Source organism: Dendrobates tinctorius, unplaced genomic scaffold, assembly GCF_039654945.1.
Source record: "Dendrobates tinctorius isolate UK_male_01 unplaced genomic scaffold, ASM3965494v1 ptg000214l, whole genome shotgun sequence".
In the NCBI taxonomy this organism is placed as follows: Eukaryota; Metazoa; Chordata; class Amphibia; order Anura; family Dendrobatidae; genus Dendrobates; species Dendrobates tinctorius.
In genome coordinates this window covers 787357-810907 of record NW_027361881.1, presented here as the reverse complement: position 1 = coordinate 810907, position 23551 = coordinate 787357, and the positions used below count along the sequence as shown (strand labels likewise).

General features: G+C 44.7%; 1 long non-coding RNA gene across 1 annotated transcript; it reads right to left on the bottom strand.

Annotated features, from left to right (window-relative positions):
- Positions 1 to 3528: 3528 nt before the first annotated feature.
- LOC141058695 (uncharacterized) lies at positions 3529 to 6112 on the bottom strand. The gene is made up of 3 exons (XR_012222278.1): positions 5910 to 6112; positions 3825 to 3874; positions 3529 to 3705 (listed from the first exon to the last, which is right to left on the bottom strand). It is a non-coding gene; the product is annotated as an uncharacterized lncRNA (long non-coding RNA).
- Positions 6113 to 23551: the final 17439 nt, after the last annotated feature.

The following is a 23551-nucleotide window of genomic DNA, read 5'->3' as shown; positions in this document are numbered from 1 at the left end:
CTTTTAAAAACGCACTCAAGGGAGAGCTAGCTCCGTGTGAATGAGGGTAGGGATAGCATAAGTTTCACTGGGTGTGTTAGGGACAGAAGTAGGGGCAGATAGGGACAGGGAGGGACAGGCACTGAGGGACAGATAGAGAGTTAGTTATGATAAGTTAGGTAGAGTAGGGACAGGAAGGGACAGATAGGGACAGGTTTCTTTTTTAGGGACAGAAGTAGGGACAGTCTTAGTTCTTGAGGGATAGGATGAATGTGTTAGTGAGGGATGGAGCCTCTAGAACCCCGTTTTCCTGGTGGTGGGCTGGTGCATGCCACCTTAGCTTTTTGTTTTAAAAACAGGACATATAATGGATATTGGGCTTACAGGTGCCAAACTTGGGCCTTGGGTATGTAAATGCTGTGTTTAGTTTGTATATTAATGCGTAAGTAGATGGGATGGTATTGAGAGTTTTGGAAAATGTCTTTTGGTTGTGCTTTGGTAAAAGGAAAAACATATAACACACATTTTTTTTGTTTTTTTAGTTAGAATGTGTGGATGGGGTGTAGTCAGGTTGGGAGGGGGGTGCATGGGGGGTGGTGGATGGATGTCCGGATGCCAAGAGCAACATGAAGGAGCAGAGGAGCAGGGCAGGAGAAGTAGACTCTGCGGACCCTGGAAAGAGTTTTCGTGTGGAATCAAAAGGCCATAAACTTTCGTGGACCAGATTTTGCAGTGACAAGGCTACAAACTTGTAGGACCTGCGGTGCAAGGTGGTGGGAAAAAAGGCTGCGAACTTGTTGCCATGTGTGGGAGAGGAAAAAAAAAAAAAAAAAAAAAAAATCTTTGCTGTGTAATAGGAGGTAAGGTTTGTCGGCCAAAGTGGCAGAGTTCTTGTTTTTTTCAAGGCGGAGGGCCAGGAAAGGGTTATTTTCGTTTGGTTTTTGTAAATAGTAAAATTGTAAATAGTAAACTAGTAAAATCGGTGAGGTGTGAATGGGGGTGAATGGGGGTGAATAAATGAGAGTGGGGAGTGGGGTTTATGTTTCTTTGTATTCTCTTTTAAGTGGATTCCTGCTGGGGGACCCTAAGCTGCCGAGCTCAGTGGGGGACAAGGAAAGGATTTGGACTTTCAGTTTTTTGCTCATGTTTTGCACATTTTATGTCTGTCTATGTTGGTTTTCTTTAGTTTATGTATTGTGGTTTGTTTCTGAGTGTAATTTTGATAATTTTGTAAAATAAAAGAGTTGGAGGGTAAGGTGTAACAGCAGTATAGTGACTGCAGCTCTGGAGGTGACTGTGGGATGAGATGTGATGTAATTTTTCTGGTGAGATTTATAAGAACTTGCGCTGTCACAAATCTGCGATAAATCCCATCTCGGTCTCTGACGCCAGATTTCTTGTAGGAATATAAAGAATGGCGTAGAGCGATATATTTAGAAGCTTCGCGTATAAATCTGCCGGCAGCTCAGGCCGCGGGGGGTCGGCCTCCATCAGACGGTAAGTGCAGATAATTGCAGCTGATTCGTCTGCACGGAGCAAGAGAAGCGCCGGTGACGGCTGCGGAGAAGGAGACGCCCGAGAATCGCAGATACATGGAACCAGGGAGTGATACAGAGTGACGTCGCTGTAAGGAGCGATGGTGTACTGCAGGGGTTAATCCATGCGGCAATATATGTCAGGACTCTCTACAAATGATAAAATGTGATAATTACATCACAGGACACAAAACAATCACCTGCCCCCCGGCTTTCTCCCCCGGACCCCTCTGGCATGCTCATACTAATGTCCATAGGAGCCTCCTTATGTATGTGCCTGTGCCTTTAAGAAATATCTGCAGAATTTTGCAAAATGAACAGATTTCATGATTGTATTTTTCGTGACTGAATTATCTGGTGATGACGATGATCAATAGTTTTAACTTTGTAGTTCAATTTTCTTTTTTATTTCTCTCCTTTCCTATGTCTTTTTTTCCAACTTATTATTATTATGTTTAATTATTTTTGTGATTATTTTTTATTATTATTTTCACTGTTTTATTATTATAATTTTATTAGTATTATTATCGTGATTTTATTATTATTTGTTTTATTATTATTTCATTATTATTATGTTTAATTTTTTTGTGATATTATTTTTTATTGTTTTCATAATTTTATTATCATTATTAGTGATTTTATTGTTAGTTTTGTTATTTTTTTTATTATTTTCTTGATTTATTATTATTACATTCTACCGTTAGAGTCTATGATGTTGCAGGCGACGTGTCCTGTTCCGTATGATCTGTGACTCAGATTTTCTGCTAGGCCTGTTTCACACTTACGTTTTTCCTGTGCGTTGGCAGCCGCTAAAATGGCGGATAACGGATCCGTGGGCGATGAAACACCAACGGGAGCCACCGGACCGTTGGTGCGCCAGGATCCGCCGATTTCGGAATTTTAAAGGAACCGCGGCTGAAAAGAAAAAATGACTACCGGCGATGTAGCGGTCAGAGGAGGCGAGATCTCGGGCGACGAGGCGGTGAGTGGAGGCGAGATCTCGGGCGACGAAGCGAGATCTTGGGCGACGAGGCGAGATCTCGGGCGACGAGGCGAGATCTCGGGCGACGAGGCGGTGAGTGGAGGAGAGAGAGAGAGATTTTTTTTATCCAGCAGCCAGATTGGATTTAGGGTTAAACATGTAGTAAAAGAGGAAAATACGGATCCGGACAACAAAAAAACATTGCATTGTCCGTTCGGTGATCTCAGCGGACGCCAAAATTTTGGCGGATCCGCAGAAATACGGATGCAACGGACGATCGTCAGTCAAAATCCACCGATAATGAAAGTCAATGGGGAAAAAAACGGATCCGCCAAGATAAATGGCGGATCCGTTTTTTTTGCAGATTGGCGGATTTAGACTGATGGTGACAAACGGATGTGTGAAACAGGCCTTACATTGACACCTGATGATGAGACGGAGGAGTCTCCACTGCGGCCATTATCAGGTATCAGCCACTGAGGAATCTCAGATGATCACATTTTCCTATTGTTTTCCATTATATTTACCATTTGTTTATTATTTGATGCTAAGAAGAGATACGGCCCAGCGTGACATCACGGTGACTATTGTGGCTTCGCTGTTTGAGACCAGTGACATAATATTTCGGTGCGACCCGCGGTGGCTGTCAGCGCTGGACTCCACTGGCTGCACACCGACACTGACAGCGAAACACCGACACTGACAGCCTGCAGTGTACAGAACCCTCCTGTCCTCAGATCTCAGTAGTGTGAACGCCATCTTCTGGACATAGACAGAATGACAGACAATAATAAAAATCCCTAAAACCTGAGGTCACAGCCACCCAAGAGCAGTAAACACGCATCACCTCCTGGCGGTCACATTCCAGCAGTTTCCTAGTAAAAGCTGCATGACTTTATTTTCTTAAAAAGTTCATTAAAACTTTTGAGGAGATGCCAGTGGTGCAGTGTGAGGACAGTCAGGATGCTGAGACTCTGACCTGTGAGAGATGACGGCTCACTCACTTACGGTATATTACTTGCTATGCACCAGTTAAAAAGAATTGAGATTTTTATTTATTTTACTCATTTATATAGCGCCATTAATTCCACTGCGCTTTACAGACATTATTATTATTGAGATTCACTTAGATAATGCAAAGAATAATGCAGGATGAAGGTTGATGTATTTTTCCTGCTGTTGAATTACGGTTTCTTGATGGTAAAGTCTCTTATTGGAAAAAAAAAAAAAGGCAAAGAGAAAAATGTAAAACATTGCAGTTATCACAAGTTAAAACAATAAGTAAATTTAAAAAAAAATGCAAAAATCACATTTAATATTTTACTTACTATGTATGCTTTTATTATTTCATTCTGCATGGTATACTCTCTAGCCGTTTCTATAGGGAGGCGATAGAATAATAAAAAGTATCATAAGAAGCTGATAAATTAATAAAAGTATCATAGTGAGCTGAAACACAGATAAATGTATCGTAAAGAGGTGATACATAGAGAAAAGTGCCATACATAGAGAAAAGTATTATGGGGAGGTGATACATAAGAGAAAAGTGTTATGGGGAGGTGATACATAGAGAAAAGTGTCATTAGAAGCTGAAACACATGTAATGTATGATAGCAAGGTGATACAGAGATTATAAAAAATATCATAGGGAGGTGATACATAGAGAAAAGTATATGATACTGAAACACAGATAAATGTACCATAAAGAGGTGATACAAAGAGAAAAGTTTCATAAGGAGATAATACAGAGCGAAAGGCAGATAAATGTATATTACAGCGGTGATACATAGGGAAAAGTATTATAAGGACGTGATACATAGAGTAAAGTATTATGGGGAGGTGATACAAAAAGAATAAATATCATAAGGAGGTGACACAGATATAAAAATATCACAGAGAGATGATAAAGAAGCAAAAGTATCATAGAAAAGTAACACAGAGATGAAAAAAATATATCATACAGTGCTGATACAAAGAGAAAAGTATCATAAGGAGATAATACAGAGCGAAAGGTAACATAGTGAGCTGAAAGGCAGATAAATGTATATTACAGCGGTGATATATAGGGAAAAGTATTATAAGGACGTGATACAAAAAGAATAAATATCATAAGGAGGTGATACAGATATAAAAATATCACAGAGAGGTGATAAAGAAACAAAAGTATCATAGAAAAGTAACACAGAGATGAAAAAAAATATCATACAGTGCTGATACAAAGAGAAAAGTATGATAGAGAGCTGAAACACAGGTAAATGTAGCATTCAAATTTGGTAAATATAGAAAAGTATTATAAGGACGTGATACAGAGAGAAAAGTAAGAAAAGTATCATAGATCACACATTGCCAGATACAGTAGATATAAAGTCTGCAGAAATCCTAAACAACCCATAATGAAAAGAACAATACATTAATTTCTAATTTATTAACTAAGGAACAAAAGAAAATACAAAACAGCCAAAGAAGGTTTAGAAATATTAAATATGGAGAAACATAATGAATCTTTCTGGGATTACATTTCTTTTTATTTTATTCTTTAAAGATTTATTAACAAAAATGAGTGTTAAATTCCTTGATATCATTGATGGCAGCCTGTGCCTAAGTCCAATACAACTCAGGTCAATAAATATAATGTAGAAGTCGTCTCATGTGCCGCACCGTGGAATCAATATAAATAATAATAATAATAATAATAATAATAATAATAATAATGATGAGCGATAATAAAAAGAGGAATTTTATATTACGTTGTTGGAAGATACCTGAAGATTAGATATTTTACTTAAACATATTACTCTGTCACCAAATATGTTATTATTATTATTAGTAATAATAATAATAATAATATTTGTTTAAACTCCTATTAAAAAGAAAAATATAAAAATGCAAAATCATAATTGTCCTTCATGTTGTGCCGCTCTGTTTTGTGTTCTGTCATTGACTTTAGATATCATGTATAAGGATTATTGTGATGACGATGATTACTATTGAGATTTCTCTAAATATCCCCCCCTAAAAATAATACTAACCTTTATTTAATGAAGCAGAACTGAGAGCAGAGAATCCCCGGCCACATTGTGTATTTCCACCAGACATTACCAGGAATACACACAACTTTAAAGTGATACTTTTCTCACTAAAACTTTTACAAATTAGAACCTGGGATTCTCTCCAAAATAATGAACAATTTAAGAAAGAAGTTAAGTTCTAAGTGATGAAAACAAACGTCTCCCAATAATAATAATATAGAGAAAATAGGAATAATGAGGATGAGTGACAGATGTATTGGTTTAATGCCAAAAAGTAACTGATGAGAATAATAATTGGAAAACTAGTTCTAAAAATGAAAAGGCAACAATGTGACATCAACTGGTTCCGCAGACCCTAACGAGCTGATGTGGGTGAGGACTTACACTCGGGGACGCTGCGCTCTCTCTTTTTCTCCGTATTTGCAGAATCGGAACGTGAAAGTTTAGGATTTGGGGCTTTTGCCGTTTCCTTTCTCGCTTTCCTTGCAGCCCGGAGTAAATGTGCAGAACTCCTGGAGGCTCAGTAATAATTCGCCTCTTACATAAGAACCTGATGGTGAAAAGAAACGAAATCTGGAAGTTTTGTGTTTACGTTTCCCAATGAAGCGACGTCGTGTTATTATGTTTTCAGCTTTATTATTTACACAGTAAACAGTTCAGTTGTGAAAGAAAAATAAGGACAAAAAGGAAAACCTCTTTCCACTTTACAAGGAAAATACATCACCCCCCTCCCCCATCTGCCAATCCAGGGGAATGTGGACAGACTCAGGCAGGGGGAAAATGAGCCCCATTCTCGCCCTGGTCCCCCTCCAAAGTTATAATATTAATATTTGACATTTTATTATTTTTCATTTTCTACTGGAGAATTCAGTAAAATTCCTTCAACCGACAGCTTTTTATTTAAAAAAAAAAAAAAAAGAAAAAGTTGCTTTTTGATGAAATTTTTCCAAACAATTTTTCCAAAAGCAAAAGTTAGCAAAGAGTAAGGAGGGAATGATACAATGCAGCATTGCAGTTTTTAAGGCTTTTTTTTTTTAAATGTGTCCTTTTAAAGTTTTTGCCAATTTATTTTATGTTTGGATTTTTCTATGTACTGAAAAAAAAAAATAAAAAAATAAAAATAAAAAAAATTACCGTAATTAACAAAAGTTTTTGAAAGCTGGGAAAAGTCATTAAAAAAATGGGTGAAGGAAGCCCTATAATAAATACACATATACGATATATAATGTATGAAAATTGTTACTACAGCGTGGAGGGGTTTCTGGAAAGTGTGAATGTTTTCTATCTTCATAGCCCCATCGGGGACAGCGATGATGATGTGTGCAAACTGTAAAGCGCTGCGGAATATGTTAGCGCTACATAAAAATAAAGATTATTATTATTATAGTTTAGCAGATTGGGGGGTGATGGAGTAGACCCAGAGTTTTGGTGGCAGATTTGATGCAGCTTTTGGTGCAAACTCTTGCGCCAAGTACAGAATGAAATCCAGCAGAAAGATACTTTGTCTCACTTTTGTATCCATTCCGGTGCTTGTCTAAAAAAAAAAACTGATGCAAAATCTTCATGTGTGATTTGAGACATAGACGGGGACTTGAGGGTGAGATAGAAATGATGAGAATTAGCTAAAATCTCGGAGATAAAAGTGTCATAAGCAACTTACAAATAAAATTAGTATCAATATGATTCATTATTAATGGAAACAATATAATAACAAATTGCTGAAAAGTGAATTATTTGCTCTTCTCTACTCTGAGAATGAGAATCACCAAGAACCAAAAATCCACACATTGGACAATGACTCTTGATGTCCAATTTTCTACCCCCGGAAATGTAATTTTTCATTGACTTTTGCAGCTTTTCTCGTTATCTTTACAATCTGCTGACGTTCCTAGAATTCCAATATTACCCTCAGAGAAGGGAATTATTCTTTAATAAAAAACATCCAGCTCTGAACGTTTTTTGTTTATTTTTCTCCCCCCCCCCCCAGAAAGGACAAATCCTGAGAAGTGATAACATTGGGGTCAATGCCTCCTTTCACCCGGTGGAGTTAATGCTCTTTTCACCTTCGGGGGCTACACAGACCAAGAATAAAGGGGGTGCAGAGGCGGCTTTACGACTCATAACACTTACAGGATCCCGATGGGTTTACTGGAATCCTCCGCGGCTCTCACCGCTTTTCAGCGCTCCCATCATTGCAGTTTTTAAGACTGGATCTAAAAATAATCAAAAAGCAAAAAAAAAAAAAAAAAAAATTGAAGCCAATATTTGAGGACGTCTCCTCGAATCTAAATTGTAGGTTATTAGTGGCGGCGATTTACTGCCACCACATAATCATATAATGCGCGGTGAGGGCTCCGCATTATAACGGAACATTATCATTATATCGCAGAGGTTTTTCCACTATAAGCAGAGGATTTCGCATCTGTTCTAGCCGACGTAGCCGCGTGATTCTCACATAGACGGCGTTACGGAATACTCTGCGCAGAATGGCGCAACAACCGGGGGGCTCAGAATTTATTTCTCCCTTTTTTACGATTTATTCTGTAATATTTAATACTTTATAACTTTTTATTATGAATTGGAGTCAATAAGGCGAGGAATGTAGCATGCGCGGTGACGCCGCCCGCCGCTCCTCCCGCATACGTTGGCTGCTGTTTAATCTGCGTATATCAGTGTTTATTTTCCAGCCGGTCGGATTCCTGCGCCGCTCGGTCGGATTAATAAAGTATGGGACATGAAGGCGGCTGTGATAACCTCATGGAGAGCCGGTGTTGACGTACATCTTGCATAACAGGCTGGGTTTGTTATTACGGCACCAGCCTCGTAGGGAAGGTCTCACCTCACTTGGATTCGCTGCCACTTACAACACATCCCTGCCCCGACCTCCCGCGGACCCCCGCAGCACAGCAGGGCGGTCCCCCTCTGGTCCAAGTGCAAAACAGACCGCGTGTCCCGAGCATTGACCCACAACGCGGCATCAGGGCCCCAATGTCTCACCCTGGACCACAAGACACCATGAGTGATGGGAAATATGGACCAACCCAAGAGCGGTGAAGAAAAGCAAAAATGCCATTGCCCCTATGGACACCGATCTTTAATCTCTGCATTATTTCCTCCATTCTCGGTGAAGCTTGTAAGTCTCAATGCAAAAGCTCCAACGGGGCCCCCCATTATTTCAAGTCTTTAATGGTCTTTTCATATGGGCCAAAGCAACCTTTTGGGGCCTCCTAGACTCCAGGGTCTGGGTGCAATTGTAACCCCTGCCCCCAATGTAGTTACACCCCATCCATTCTCTGGGCAGCAGAAGAAGCTATTAGGTCTCCTTTGGGTCCATTAGCACCCGGCAGGGAATATTGGCAGCCTTTATTATTGATCTTGCCGTTTATGACTCCCCACACAACCAGAAGCAGTGAAGAATCCCTCTCTCTGTCTGTGCTGCTCTGACTGTAAAGAATCCTTTCGGACATTGTCTTTATGATTAGAACAATCTGTCTCGGGGAAGGATATTGGATTCTGCAGAACTAATCACATCAGTTCCTGATCTGACCCGCTTTCTCCAGGTCCATTTACCGTCCTGGTGCCCTCTCTATGGACCGTAGGGGTTAATGGAGGACGCGTCGCCCCTGGGGCATGAAAACTGATTTGCACGTGAAAGCCGAGCCTCTGTGACTTCACGGCGTCGTAAACTTGTCTTCCACACAGCGACTTTATATTCGCAGTGACACTTTAATGTGGCCAATAATGTCCCCGAGCGGCGGCCGCCTCGTTACCTGGCAGTAATTAGCGGCATTTAATATTCTGTTTGCTGCGGTGATTTCTAGACTTTATTTAATGAAACTGAAGTGGTGGAGAAAAGCCATAAAAAGGGGCTGAGAACAAGCGCCATATTGAGCCGCTGCTCTATACGTGGTGGGATCGCACTTTCCGTCACTTTTGTGACATTTGGCGCCAATTCCACGTCCCCTTCCCCCCGGTGACCAGGAGAAGCAGAGCGGTGTCATCCTCAGAAATGAAGGTGGAGGAGACACTGATGTGAGTGACGGGTAATGTCCCCCCTGAGACGCCGCGCGCCCAAAGCCAAGGCTTTATTAACCTAATAAAGCGCAGGAAAGAAATGTAGGAATCATGTGAAATGTCAAATAAATGCCAGCGAGCCGTGTAACCCAACACCGGGCGAGGGCAGGCGCACCGGAGCCGGCAGCCCGGCAACACTGCGCCGTTAACCTGTTCTTTGCTGGAAAATATGACTATTGGTCATTATCACTTCTCAGGAGCGGAGACCGACCCCAAACATAACCATACACACAAGGACAACGGCCGAGAGGAAAATGGCTGACACTGCAGCCCTGAGGCGTATCCAGGGGGCGTGGGAGAGGCATGTGCCCCAGGTGCAGCCGTCAGGGGGGCGCTGTCGGGCCGCGTAATGTGGAGTTCCTAGGTGCCCCCCCGGAATGGGAATCGGCTGTTCTCTGAGCTGGCTGTCAGACTGACAGCTGCATCACAGACGCTGCAGCGCCGGCTCCAATTGTGCTCGCGTCTTTCAGGCGCTCTGACCGCCGGGTCACGGTGAATTCAGCAGCGTAATCAAGTCATTTGATCTGGTGATGTGATCGGGTCATGTGGTCACGCCGCTGACATCACTCACCGGCGCACATTGGTGGTAAGTGCTGAAGACAACGAAGATTCAGTGTATGTAATGGGGGGGAGATTCGGTGTGGATGGGAGGGGTGGGGGAGAGTTAGTGTAATGGGGGTGTGGTGGGGAAGATCTGAGGACACAAGTTTGGAGAGCAAGGAAGAAGCAGGTGCAGTCACAAGACGGAAAAATTTGAAGGCATAATATGAAGAGCAAGATGAAGATAAGGGGCATTTATGAGGAAACAGTGTGGGGGATGGGTGCAGACACAGTATGGTGAGTGGGGGGCATGGGTACTGACACAAGATAGGAGCAAAATGGAAAAATCAAGCATCCACAGGAAATTAGTTATATTACAACAGCAGAATGGAAACTGGTGTTACTGGAAATGTCGGGGTCTTCTGGTGAAGCCCCCCATGCTGCACCCCGTGAACCCGCTATGAATGCTCCACTGGGGGCATCCTGTCAGTCTCCCTCATTACTCCTGACTAATGCTCCAGTTCTCTGGGACCAGTGTGAGAAGTGACTGAAAACAGTAGATTTAATTGGGTTCAGTGTGAACAGCGCTCGTAAACCGCGTGCGTTGCTTTTATGGAGAACGTGTGAACATGGATAAAAGCTGAGATGACTCCATCGGATCCGAACAAAGCGGGAATAGTCCAATATCAATAGCCCGCGACTGGGACGTGGCTGCAGGCAGTCTGTGGTGGGGGGCGAGGTCCGGAGACCGAGGGGCAGGTTGTGTCCACCAATGGAACAGATTGTTCTCTAGGAATAAACATCCCCACCTGAGAAATGGGGTCCTGAAAAAAAAAGGGGTCCAACAAAAGATGGAGTCCTGCAAGAGATAGGGCCCTGCAATAGATGGGGTCTCGCAAGAAATGGGGCCCTGCAAGAGATGGGATCCAACAAAAGAAGGGGTCCTGCAAGAGATGGGAACAGCAAGAGATGGAGTTCTGCAAGAATTGGAGTTTTACAAGTGATGGGATTCTGCAAGAAATAGGGTCCAACAAAAGTTGGCGTCCCGCAAGAGATGAGGTCTTGCAATAGATGGAGTCCTGCAAGAGATGGAGTCTTGCAAGACATGAGCACAACACAGGCACGACGCAGGCATGGGCATGACGCAGGCACGACATAGGCACAATGCAGGCATGACATGAGCACAACGCAGGCAGAGCATGGACACAGTGCAGGCACGAGAAGGGTATGACATGGGTTGCCATCTTGACTTTTTACTTTTTCTGGACGCCTTATCAAAATAATAATTATTATGGTTATCAGCGCTCCGTGTCGACAGCCCAGAATTCTGATGAGAGGTCAGATGCAGTCACTGTAAGAGGATGAGAATTACTGTGAAAATAATCTGTACAAGTTTCTACATCTTCAAACAAAATCACAAACACCTCAATTATTTTTTTAGGGACAGGGCAATCAAATGCCGTATTTTATCGGACCGTCCTGTTGAGTAACCCTGCGCTGGCACAACATGAGCAGACACGGGTGTAATGTGATTAGCAGAGTCCATTGCCCACAGCTTTGCCCGCAGAGATGCAGGTGTACAGGGCGGCTAAGAAGGAGCCATTGTCTGCTCAGGACCGTGTCTGGGGCTTCCTGCTCCCTCTTCCTGGCTGTTCTCGCTCTGGGACCTTCAGCTTCAATGCAAAATGCATCTGCTGCTGGAAAAGTGAATTCTCCCCTGTTCAGGAATCTTGCAGGTCACCCTGAAAAAACAGAGAAAGAAGCGGAGACAGGACCTCCCTGAAAAGCAAGATGTGCCTGACACATCACCCCAACTGTACCGCCTGACACATCACCCCAACTGTACCGCCTAACACATCACCGTGACTGCACCGCCTAACACATCTCCCCAACAGCACCGCCTGACACATCACCCTGACTATACCACCTGACACATCACCCCAACTGTACCGCCTGACACATCACCCCGACTATACCGCCTGACACATCACCCTAACTATACCGCCTGACACATCACCGCGACTGCACCGCCTGACACATCACCCCGACTGTACCGCCTGACCGATCACCTCGACTGCAACACCTGACACATCACTGTGACTGCACCGTCTTACACATCACCCTAACTATACCGCCTGACACATCACTGCGACTGCACCGCCTGACACATCACCCCAACTGTAATTGCCTGACACATCACCCTGACTATACCACCTGATACATCACCCTGACTGTACCACCTGACACATCAGCCCTACTGCACCGCCTGACACATCACCCCGACTGTACCGCCTGACACATCACCCCGACTGCAACGCCTGACACATCACCCCGACTGCATCGTCTTACACATCACCCTAACTATACCGCCTGACAAGTCACCGCGACTGCACCGCCTGACACATCACCCTGACTATACCGCCTGACACATCACCCAGATTGCACTGCCTGACACATCACCCCGATTGCACTGCTTGACACATCACCCAGACTTCACCCCCTGACACATCACCCTAACTATACTGCCTGATACATCACCCAGATTGCACCGCCTGGCACATCACCCAGACTGCACCGCCTATCACATCACCCTGACAGCACCGCCTGACATCACCTCGACTGCACTGTCTGACACATCAGCCCGACTCCACCGCCTGACACATCATCCTGACTGTACCGCTTGAAACATCGCACCGACTGACATATCACTCTGACTGTACGGCCTGAGACATCACTCTGACTGCACTGCCTGATACATCACCCCGACTGTACCGCCTGACACACCACTCTCACTGCACCAACTGACACACCACTCTTACTGCACTGCCTGACACATCACCCTGACTGCATCGCCTGACACATCACCCTGACTGCACCGCCTAACACATCACCCCGACTACAGCCTGACACATCACCCTGACTGCAGCCTGACACATCATGCTGACTGCACCGCCTGGCACACCACACCGACTGCACTGCCTGACACATCACCTTGACTGCATCGCTTGACATATCACCCTGACTGCACCGCCTGACACATCACCCCGACTACAGCCTGACACATCACCCTGACTGTACCACCTGACACATCACCCTGACTGCACCGCCTGACACACCATGCCGACTGCACCGCCTGACACATCACCCTGACTGCATCGCTTGACATATCACCCTGACTGCACCGCCTGACACATCACCCCAACTACAGCCTGACACATCACCCTGACTGTACCACCTGACATATCACCCTGACTCCACTGGAGACAATTAAGCTGGAGACAGCTGAGACTCTATGAACATCCAGTGACCATGAAATCGGGAATATTCTCCGGCGTCCCGGGGAGGTGGATGAGGACACCATGGCCCATTGTTGCTGGGATTGTTGGCAACTGGGAGCAGCAGATAAATGTCTTCCGCGCTTGTCCCCCCCGCACCATCACTTGAGGGGGTCCCACAGAACATGTCAGGCATATCAGGGGGGTGAGACATCCTTCTGATAATAAACCTCTGTGAGGATTTTAAGTCGATATTTTGACACGTTGTGACAGCTACACGGAGCCATTCAGGCAGACGGCGGCCGGGCAGGCACAGACATGACCGCCATGATGAAAACTCAAGGCTGCAGGCTGGAGAGTGATGGGAGAACTACATAAAATATCACAAGAGTGACTGCACTTAGTTATTTTTTTTACTTCATTATATTAGTCTGAGACTAAAACACTCAGCATGACCCCCACGCTGGGAGTTGTAGTTTTGAACCCGCCGGAGACTGCGGCTCTGATGTATGGAAAGTAACGCTGCAAATAATAATGAGTCGTATTGTGTACTCAGCTCCTCTGCAGACCAATGGCCTCCATGGTTACACATTACAAACAAAGCTCTGATCCTGTAGTAACAGAAGAATACTAGACGTAAGCGAGAATGTTTCCATTTACTGACAGCAAGTAGAGATCTTGGAAAGGCAATGAGCAGAAACAATGTCTACTAGAAAGTTGCAGAACTTTTCATTAATCAAGGTTATAAGTTTATAAAAGGTTGGTGTCTGCCAGGAACCTAACAGAGGAGTGGGCACATGAAGCCCCCCGGCCCCGCTGCTGACATGGCTGCCGTGGGACAGACGTTCAGTTCCTCCGGTGCCAGCTTCTTCAGCACGCCATTAATAATGGACACCCCAGGCCGCGGCGCTGCCAACCTCGCACCTGCTGGCATCTGCAAATCCAGTCACTAACTGGAAACCTTAGCTCAGTGAGTCCAGCGGGTGTCCGAGGGGTCGGGGAGCACCCACCAGACCCTTGTGCCTGCCCCTCGCACCTTCTCATGCACACTCACGTCCCGTCTGCCCTTCAGCCATCACTCAGCTTTCCCAGAGTCTAGAATGCCCAACCTGCCATGGTATGTAGCCTCTTGAGGGTAAGTATCTGTGAGAACCAACCAACATGGTGCCCCCCCCCCCCAGAGCTGTCACCAAGCTGGCGGATCACCCCCACGTCCTACAGGCTGGCGCCCAACATTCCCAGGAGCAGACGTTTTATTCCATGTGTTGGGGGCTACCTGGCTTTTTAACCCTTTATGTGCCACAGTTTACGTCAGGTGGTGAAGAATCCTGTGTAGATTTCCAGCATTGTGAGAATTGCAGTGATGCATCCCCTTAAATCCCGCCGGCAGCCCCTAATCCCCATGTGCAGATCATCTCCTCATTCCTGCGCTGCTCATCTCTTTTGCAAACAGGAATTACACTGCGACGTCCCTGTATGGTTCTGACCTGATCGCAGAGCCGAGCACTGACCCATCACCGTGACTTCTCATGTGTCCAACAGCTGCAGAGCCAAGACCTGACACCTGAGCCAGGACCACCGCCTGCATTGTGCCGCATGGTCCCATTCACTGACACTGGAGATTCATGTGGCAGCAAATCCTGGAAGAGAACAGCGGGTGCCATCAGCGCAGAAGACGCTTATCCTGCCGTCCTGGCCAATGGGGGGAGCATGTATGACGGAAAAGAAATGAGCAACAGAATGCAAGAGCCACCAGAGAAGAGAGCGGGGACAGGGAGCAAGAAGAAGGGGCCCAAATGAAAGGGTGCCTAATGGTGAGAGGACTCACACTAGACGTCGCCGAGGACTGTGCCACCCGAACTACCAACATCCCACCCACTGCCCCGATGCCCCCAAACTATCAACATCCCATCCACTGCCCACCAGTGCCACACGAACTACCAACATCCCACCCACTGCCCCCGATGCCCCCAAACTACCAACATCCCACCCGATGCCCCCAAACTACCAACATCCCACCCACTGCCGACCAGTGTCACCCGAACAGCCAACATCCCATCCACTGCCCACCAATGCTACCCGAACTACCAACATCCCACCCACTGCCCACCGATTTCACCCGAACTACCAACATCCCACCCACTGCCCACCGATTTCATTTGAACTACCAACATCCCACCCACTGCCCACCGATGCCACCCGAACTACCAACATCCCACCGATGCCACTTGAACTACCAACATCCCACCCACTGCCCACCGATGCCACTCGAACTACCAACATCCCACCCACTGCCCACCGATGCCACCCGAACTACCAACATCCCACCGATGCCACTTGAACTACCAACATCCCACCCACTGCCCACCGATGCCACTCGAACTACCAACATCCCACCCACTGCCCACCGATGCCACCCGAACTACCAACATCCTACCGATGCCACTCCAACTACCAACATCCCACCGATGCCACTCGAACTACCAACATCCCACCCACTGCCCACCGATGTCACCCGAACTACCAACATCCCACCCACTGCCCACCGATGCCACCCGAACTACCAACATCCTACCGATGCCACTCCAACTACCAACATCCCACCGATGCCACTCGAGCTACCAACATCCCACCCACTGCCCTCCTGATCCTGTACTTAAAAATACTTTTGCCAGCTCCATCCATCATCACCAGATGATCACACAAGTTAAGAGATATTTTAGTTTTAGCCGTTATGATCCGTGGAGACACGAACAGCAGAATAAACAGAAGATCCCGGTTATTACCCGCGTGCGATGGGTAAACCCTGCGCAATGTGATTGAAACAAAAATTTCAAAAAGCACGATGGTTCTAAAACTTGTCAGAAAACATCTTATGCTCTGAGGAGGTTATGTATCATTCCGAGCGCCCATGTAACAAAGTATAGAGGATTAACAACATTACAGAACATTGCCCTGATATTATGAAGACCAAACACGGCAGATGAGTCCACAAAACTACCTAAACATTCTACAAACTTACATTAATGCAACACAGACTTGTTACAAATCAGGTTCAGAGAAGTGGTGACAACAGGCTTCAGAGGAGGCGATCTGTAGCCGAGCAGGAGAGCAGACTTATGTTTAGGCTTGGCACTTTAGCCCCATAAGAGATAAATGAGAGTTTTCGGTTTGATGCCTTTTTGTAGAACATTCATGTTACTATCATTTCTCTCGGATTTTGGAAGCACTAGAACAATGGGCATGGGCAGGGTATGTGTAATGTGTCAGTATTTTAATTCTAATTGTAATTGATTTCTTTCTTTTTGTTATTGTTCTTGATTACCTGGAGCCAGTAGTGATGGGAGTTTCATCTGCTACAACATCTCCAGTGGAGGAATAGAACCTGTGGACTGGACCCTTGTTATCTCCTCACCTCATCATCAGCCTGGACGACATTAACTCAGATGTATTAGGAACAGTTTTCATTCAGCTGGCGAATGCGCCGTTCCACTCATTTGAAAAACCATGTCACCATAAATCCATTTCCCATTGGCACACCACGGTATTTAGTCAGCGAGGCCCCCTGCCCTGGCACACCCCCAGAAGAAGTTGGGCAAAACGCACGTCGGGGCAGAGGGCCAGGACTCAGAAGCACTTCTCTTTATTGCAGACCGTATTGTCCTATCAAAGCCTTTTCACAATAGTGTGATTGTACATATAAAATTGCAATGTCATGTTATTTATGTCACCAATGGGTTGCAGTGGACAGTGTAGAGACACGAGGGTCAGTGAGTGCTCTCGTCTGCTGGCCCGGCTGTCTTCAGAACGATGGCATGGACCCGTGATCGTCCCACTGAACGCCCGCTCTCCCTTTAACGTGAGCATAACGCTACTCAGACAACACAGAATGAGGGTAAAACAGCGTGGCAATACTTTATTGAACTACGAACAGATGATAACATGTCGAACAGTCCCAGCAAATATCCAAGATGGTGCAAAATACAGAGTCTCACCATTCCACTGGCTCGCCGGGATTAGAGCCGCTGTGACTTCAGAGCTCCCAGGACCGACTACCCCACCAGTGCCTCGCACAGAGAGACGAGGTAACAAGAAGCTTAGTAAGCCGACTGTCCATTGAGGTACAAGGCCAGGTGACCGAAGGGTCACAACCTGGCTTCTCTCAATGTCTCTATGGGTTCAGTGATGGCCAATGGAGCAGATCTGTATTCTTACAGCTAGGGCTGTGGTCCCTTAAGCTGGCATCCTGTAGAAGCCATGGTGCCTTGGCTGTTGTTCTGTAGAGTCTCTCTGGAAAAAGAGGCAGATCCCCCTTTTATAGTTCACAACTGTTCTTCAAGCCACAGGTCAGGGGGGAAGGTGGGATGAGGTTAACGCTCATTGGGTATTTAATCAGTCTGCAAAGTTTGTTATTAACTATTTTGAAGGTCAACAAGCTACATGGACTTATACAATTGGTAATCAACATATTAGCAAACATTGATTCTCCAATTACCCTGTGTCCCTGTCCTCCAAAGATAGCAACACAATAAACTGTAGGTGCTGATATAAGAGGTAAACAGCAGAAATTCAACAATTCACAGGCATCAATTCAAGAGTCAACAATCTAATTCTTGTGTCTTCAGACCACCCGCAGGTATTGGGGTCACACTATTAGGATCACACGAGGAATCCACAGATCATAGTCGGAGGCGAACCCTATCTTTACTCTCTTGACTTGGCGCCAATCTTTAAACCGCCGCACGCCTTTCACGGTGAACTGACTCCGGTGATTACAGTAACGAGATAATCCAGATCTGAACAATGTGATAATCATGGCGTCCTCCCCGCTCCGGGGAATGATGGCGAAACTCCCAACATCATCCAGATGACATTCATATCAGATAATCATTAAACCGCCGGTGATTCATCTAATGACCCAAACTGGGAAATAATAATTACCAGGATTTATTAGGAAGCGCAACAAATAATCAGAGGTTTAGAGCCGTGTGCAAGTTGTAATTACACGTGAAGCCATTAGCGACCTAATCCCATGTAAATCCAGAACATAAACATTGGCGCATACTAATATCCCAGCCGAAACCGGGCAGGAAAACACGGATTAATTCAATCTCCAGCCCAATATTTATTTATTCCATCTGTTATCCTGCAAAATAAATAGAAATAAAACTTGTATCCGAGGAAGAAAAGGAGCGAGCTTCAGCCGAACATCCGGAATTCTTCATTCTTATCCAGAACATTGATACATTTGTTGATCATTTTATTTTCTATTTGTAACTTTTTACAATTTGTAAATTTACTTTTTTTTTTCCATTTTTTTTTATTAGAAAGTGATTGGAAAACGTAAAATGTAAACGAAAAGTATCACATGCTATTGAGAATATTTAGACATTAGAATTTATTTCCATTGAATTTCTGTAATGATGGAATTTGTGCATTTAACATTTAACCCACGGCTGTGCTGACAAATTTATGATGTTTTTTGTTGCACGTCCTTTTATAATAATTAATGTTATCATAATTAAGGAGAATGAGCGCAGACGTCGCCTTTGATGATTTTGGGGGGAACCTTACATAAGTTACTTATTATGTGGGTTTCTTATTATTGGTGTTTTGAAGTAAAACACATTTGTTATTTTTGTTCGTGTCGGTCAAGTGACATCAAAACCAGGATTTTTTTTTTTTTTCCGAACGTCTTTAAAAGTGCGAGTCTTTTTGAACATTAATGGGTGGCTGATCTTGTATTTTTTTTTCACATGGTCGATGTTCTGTCAAACTGCACAAAGAGGTTATGTGACAGCGCTCATAGAAGTTTAGCCAAATATCCTTGTGAAAGGCGCTCTCCTGGGACGGCCCCTCGCCGTGAAAAACGGCTGTAAGTTCATATAAATATTGGGGCAGGGAGCCAGAACAAACACCGGCTCTGCAGTTTGCTTATTGCACAGAATTCCTCTTTTCTCCGCTCCCTGCAGCCATTTCTTTTCTGAGAAGCCAAATTCTTTTTTTGGCAAAATTGAATAAAATATTTGTGAAATATTTTGTTGCTTTTTTTTTTTTTTTTAAATAAATAAATAAAGTTATTTATATACAACAAAAACTAAAAAAAAAAAAGGGAATGCCGATATTTCTCAGGGAAGGATGGAAACACGGAGCGTAATGAGGCGGATGAAACCCAAAAAGCAAAATACTAAGATAAATATCAGATATCGCTTAAGATAAAAGTGACATGGATGTAAATTAGATAAGACGGCCCTGACGCATCACGCGAGAATTTGGGTGTCATACAGAAAGGGGCAAAGACAAGTTCTGTGAGGTTCGTGAATCTGTGGCCGCCATGTTTCCTGATACAATATGGCGCCAACAGGCGTGAAACGATCTCCAGGAAGATCTTGCGCTTGGTATCGGTATTTTGGTGCTGGGACGTGTAGATTCAGCGTTGCTTTCATTGCTCCTTATTATTCTTAAGCTCTTCTGTCTTCTTGGAGGAGACAAACCAGAGACTAAACAAAAACATGACAGGGGAGAATATGGCGACACGAGGGACCTGGACCCGTCCATCACACTCACTGCAGCCTCAGCCCTGCTATGTGCAAGCAGCATGCACTGTATATATACTATGTGATGGATACTATATACTATGTAATAGATATATATTATGTAATAGATCGTATATTGTGCATGTTGTATCTATCCTCTCCATCCTCAGCACTGACATTACACCAAGAGGAGAAGTGGATCATAGAGATCACAGGACGGAGACGTCTCTGATCTGTAACTGATGGAGAATGGAAGCATCATCCAAACATCCAGATTTCATCAGTCTGGAGTAAGAGTTTTCTGTTCTAAAAATATGTTTTCGCATTCATCTTGAGGTCAACTTGAGTTCGTCTTGAGTTCGTCTTGCGCTCGTCTTGCATTCATCTTGCATTCGTGTTGCATTCGTCTTGCGCTTGTTTTGTGCTCACCTTGCATTCATCTTGCACTCATCTTAAATTCATCTTGCGTTCATCTTGCGTTCATCTTTCGTTCGTCTTGCGCTCATCTTGCACTCATCTTGCATTCATCTTGCGCTTGTTTTGTGCTCATCTTGCATTCGTGTTGCGTTCGTCTTGCATTCATCTTGCGCTCATCTTGTCGTCATCTTGCGTTCATCTTCTGTTCGTCTTGTGCTCATCTTGGGTTCATCTTGCATTCATCTTGCATTTATCTTGCGCTCGTCTTGCGCTCATCTTGGGTTCATCTTGCGTTCGGCTTGTTTTCATCTTGCACTCATCTTGGGTTCATCTTGCGTTCGGCTTGTTTTCATCTTGCGCTCATCTTACACTTGTCTTGCATTCATCTTTTGTTCGTCTTGCATTCATCTTGCGCTTGTTTTGTGCTCATCTTGCATTCATCTTGCACTCTTCTTGCGCTCATCTTGCACTCATCTTGCGTTCGTCTTGTGCTCATCTTGCACTTGTTTTCTGTTTATCTTGCATTCATGCTGCGTTCGTCTTGCATTCATCTTGTAGTCATCTTGCATTCGTCTTGCATTCATCTTGCACTCATCTTAAATTCATCTTGCGTTCATCTTGCGTTCATCTTTCGTTCGTCTTGCGCTCATCTTGCACTTGTTTTCTGTTTATCTTGCATTCATGCTGCGTTCGTCTTGCATTCATCTTGTAGTCATCTTGCATTCGTCTTGCATTCATCTTGCACTCATCTTAAATTCATCTTGCGTTCATCTTGCGTTCATCTTTCGTTCGTCTTGTGCTCATCTTGCACTTGTTTTCTGTTTATCTTGCATTCATGCTGCGTTCGTCTTGCATTCATCTTGTAGTCATCTTGCATTCGTCTTGCATTCATCTTGCACTCATCTTAAATTCATCTTGCGTTCATCTTGCGTTCATCTTTCGTTCGTCTTGCGCTCATCTTGCACTTGTTTTCTGTTTATCTTGCATTCATGCTGCGTTCGTCTTGCATTCATCTTGTAGTCATCTTGCATTCGTCTTGCATTCATCTTGCACTCATCTTAAATTCATCTTGCGTTCATCTTGCGTTCATCTTTCGTTCGTCTTGCGCTCATCTTGCACTTGTTTTCTGTTTATCTTGCATTCATGCTGCGTTCGTCTTGCATTCATCTTGTAGTCATCTTGCATTCGTCTTGCATTCATCTTGCACTCATCTTAAATTCATCTTGCGTTAATCTTGCGTTCATCTTTCGTTCGTCTTGCGCTCATCTTGCACTCATCTTGCACTCATCTTGCTTTCATCTTGCGTTCATCTTTCGTTCGTCTTGCGCTCATCTTGCACTCATCTTGCATTCATCTTGCTTTCATCTTGCGTTCCTCTTTCGTTCGTCTTGCGCTCATCTTGCACTCATCTTGCATTCATCTTGCTTTCATCTTGCGTTCATCTTTCGTTCGTCTTGCGCTCATCTTGCACTCATCTTGCATTCATCTTGCGCTTGTTTTGTGCTCATCTTGCATTCGTGTTGCGTTCGTCTTGCATTCATCTTGCGCTCATCTTGTCGTCATCTTGCGTTCATCTTCTGTTCGTCTTGTGCTCATCTTGGGTTCATCTTGCATTCATCTTGCATTTATCTTGCGCTCGTCTTGCGCTCATCTTGGGTTCATCTTGCGTTCGGCTTGTTTTCATCTTGCACTCATCTTGGGTTCATCTTGCGTTCGGCTTGTTTTCATCTTGCGCTCATCTTACACTTGTCTTGCATTCATCTTTTGTTCGTCTTGCATTCATCTTGCGCTTGTTTTGTGCTCATCTTGCATTCATCTTGCACTCTTCTTGCGCTCATCTTGCACTCATCTTGCGTTCGTCTTGTGCTCATCTTGCACTTGTTTTCTGTTTATCTTGCATTCATGCTGCGTTCGTCTTGCATTCATCTTGTAGTCATCTTGCATTCGTCTTGCATTTATCTTGCGCTCGTCTTGGATTCATCTTGCACTCATCTTGCTTTCATCTTGTGTTCATCTTGCGCTTATCTTGCATTTATCTTGCTTTCATCTTGCGTTCATCTTGCGCTCATCTTGCAAGGGGGAAAGGCGCGAATGTCCTAATAGTAAAAGGGGCCGGGCTGTCAACCCCTCACACTTGGTATAGGGCAGGTTGTCAGTAGCGGGGAGGGGTGATGGTCACATTTGCACTATAGGGCGATGTAGAAGAAATGGCGGCTGTTTTCTGCTGTTTCAGACCCGGTTCCAGTTTAGCCCATAAAACTTCTCGCCTTAATTCGCGGTCTCGTTTCTATCAGAGGAGCCGTGTGTGGAGGGTGGGGGTGATAGCAGCAGATGCTGGGAGTCATCGGTTCTGGTGTCACTTACTACACAAATAGCTGTAGGGTAGGGGGCCGTAAATCTCCGCCAGTGTTTAGGATAAATCGGTGGCGGGCTTTATGACCTTCACAAGCAATAAATGCCCAATTGGCCTCATTACCATTAACCCCTTGTGGACGGAGAGGAATGCGCAGGAAGTCGGGATCCCCCGGTTCACACAATGTGGATGGTTCTGGATCTGCCCAGCGACATTGTGCGCCTCCTCAGATCGGTGCTCTCCTTCCCCGAGTCGTAATATCGTCTCCACTTTGACATCTCGCCACAAACAATGGGCCGAACATGGAACACAACATATCCGAGGAAAGTGTTCGCTCAACGGCCGGTGACAATCAGAAATGATCGTAACAGAAAGTCCGATAATCCGTAAGGAACGGACTCAACGACTGCTGGATTATCAGACGGTCCGGATATTGGAATGCTTACAGAAACGTCTAGAGATGGAAAAAGGAGTCGGAGTATAAATGAGCACGAAATCACCAATATGTCACATTTACATGTATTACAGGCAGCGACGGCGGGCAATCAGCCATTAATTACACACAATCACAGATTAGATACAGCAACAGATTAGATACAATCACAGATTAGATACAATCACAATGATACAAAAACAGATTAGATACAATCATATTGATACAATCCCAATAACACAGTGGTAGAGGAACTCTCTGACTGTACACTCGGGGTCCAGGGTCTCAGTGTGGACCCCCGCCCCTCACACACTAATAACTGATGTTATTTTGGTTCATATTTCCTGTCTGGAAAAATACGACCGTTCGGGGCAGGAGCCAAGAAGAGACAGTCAGCG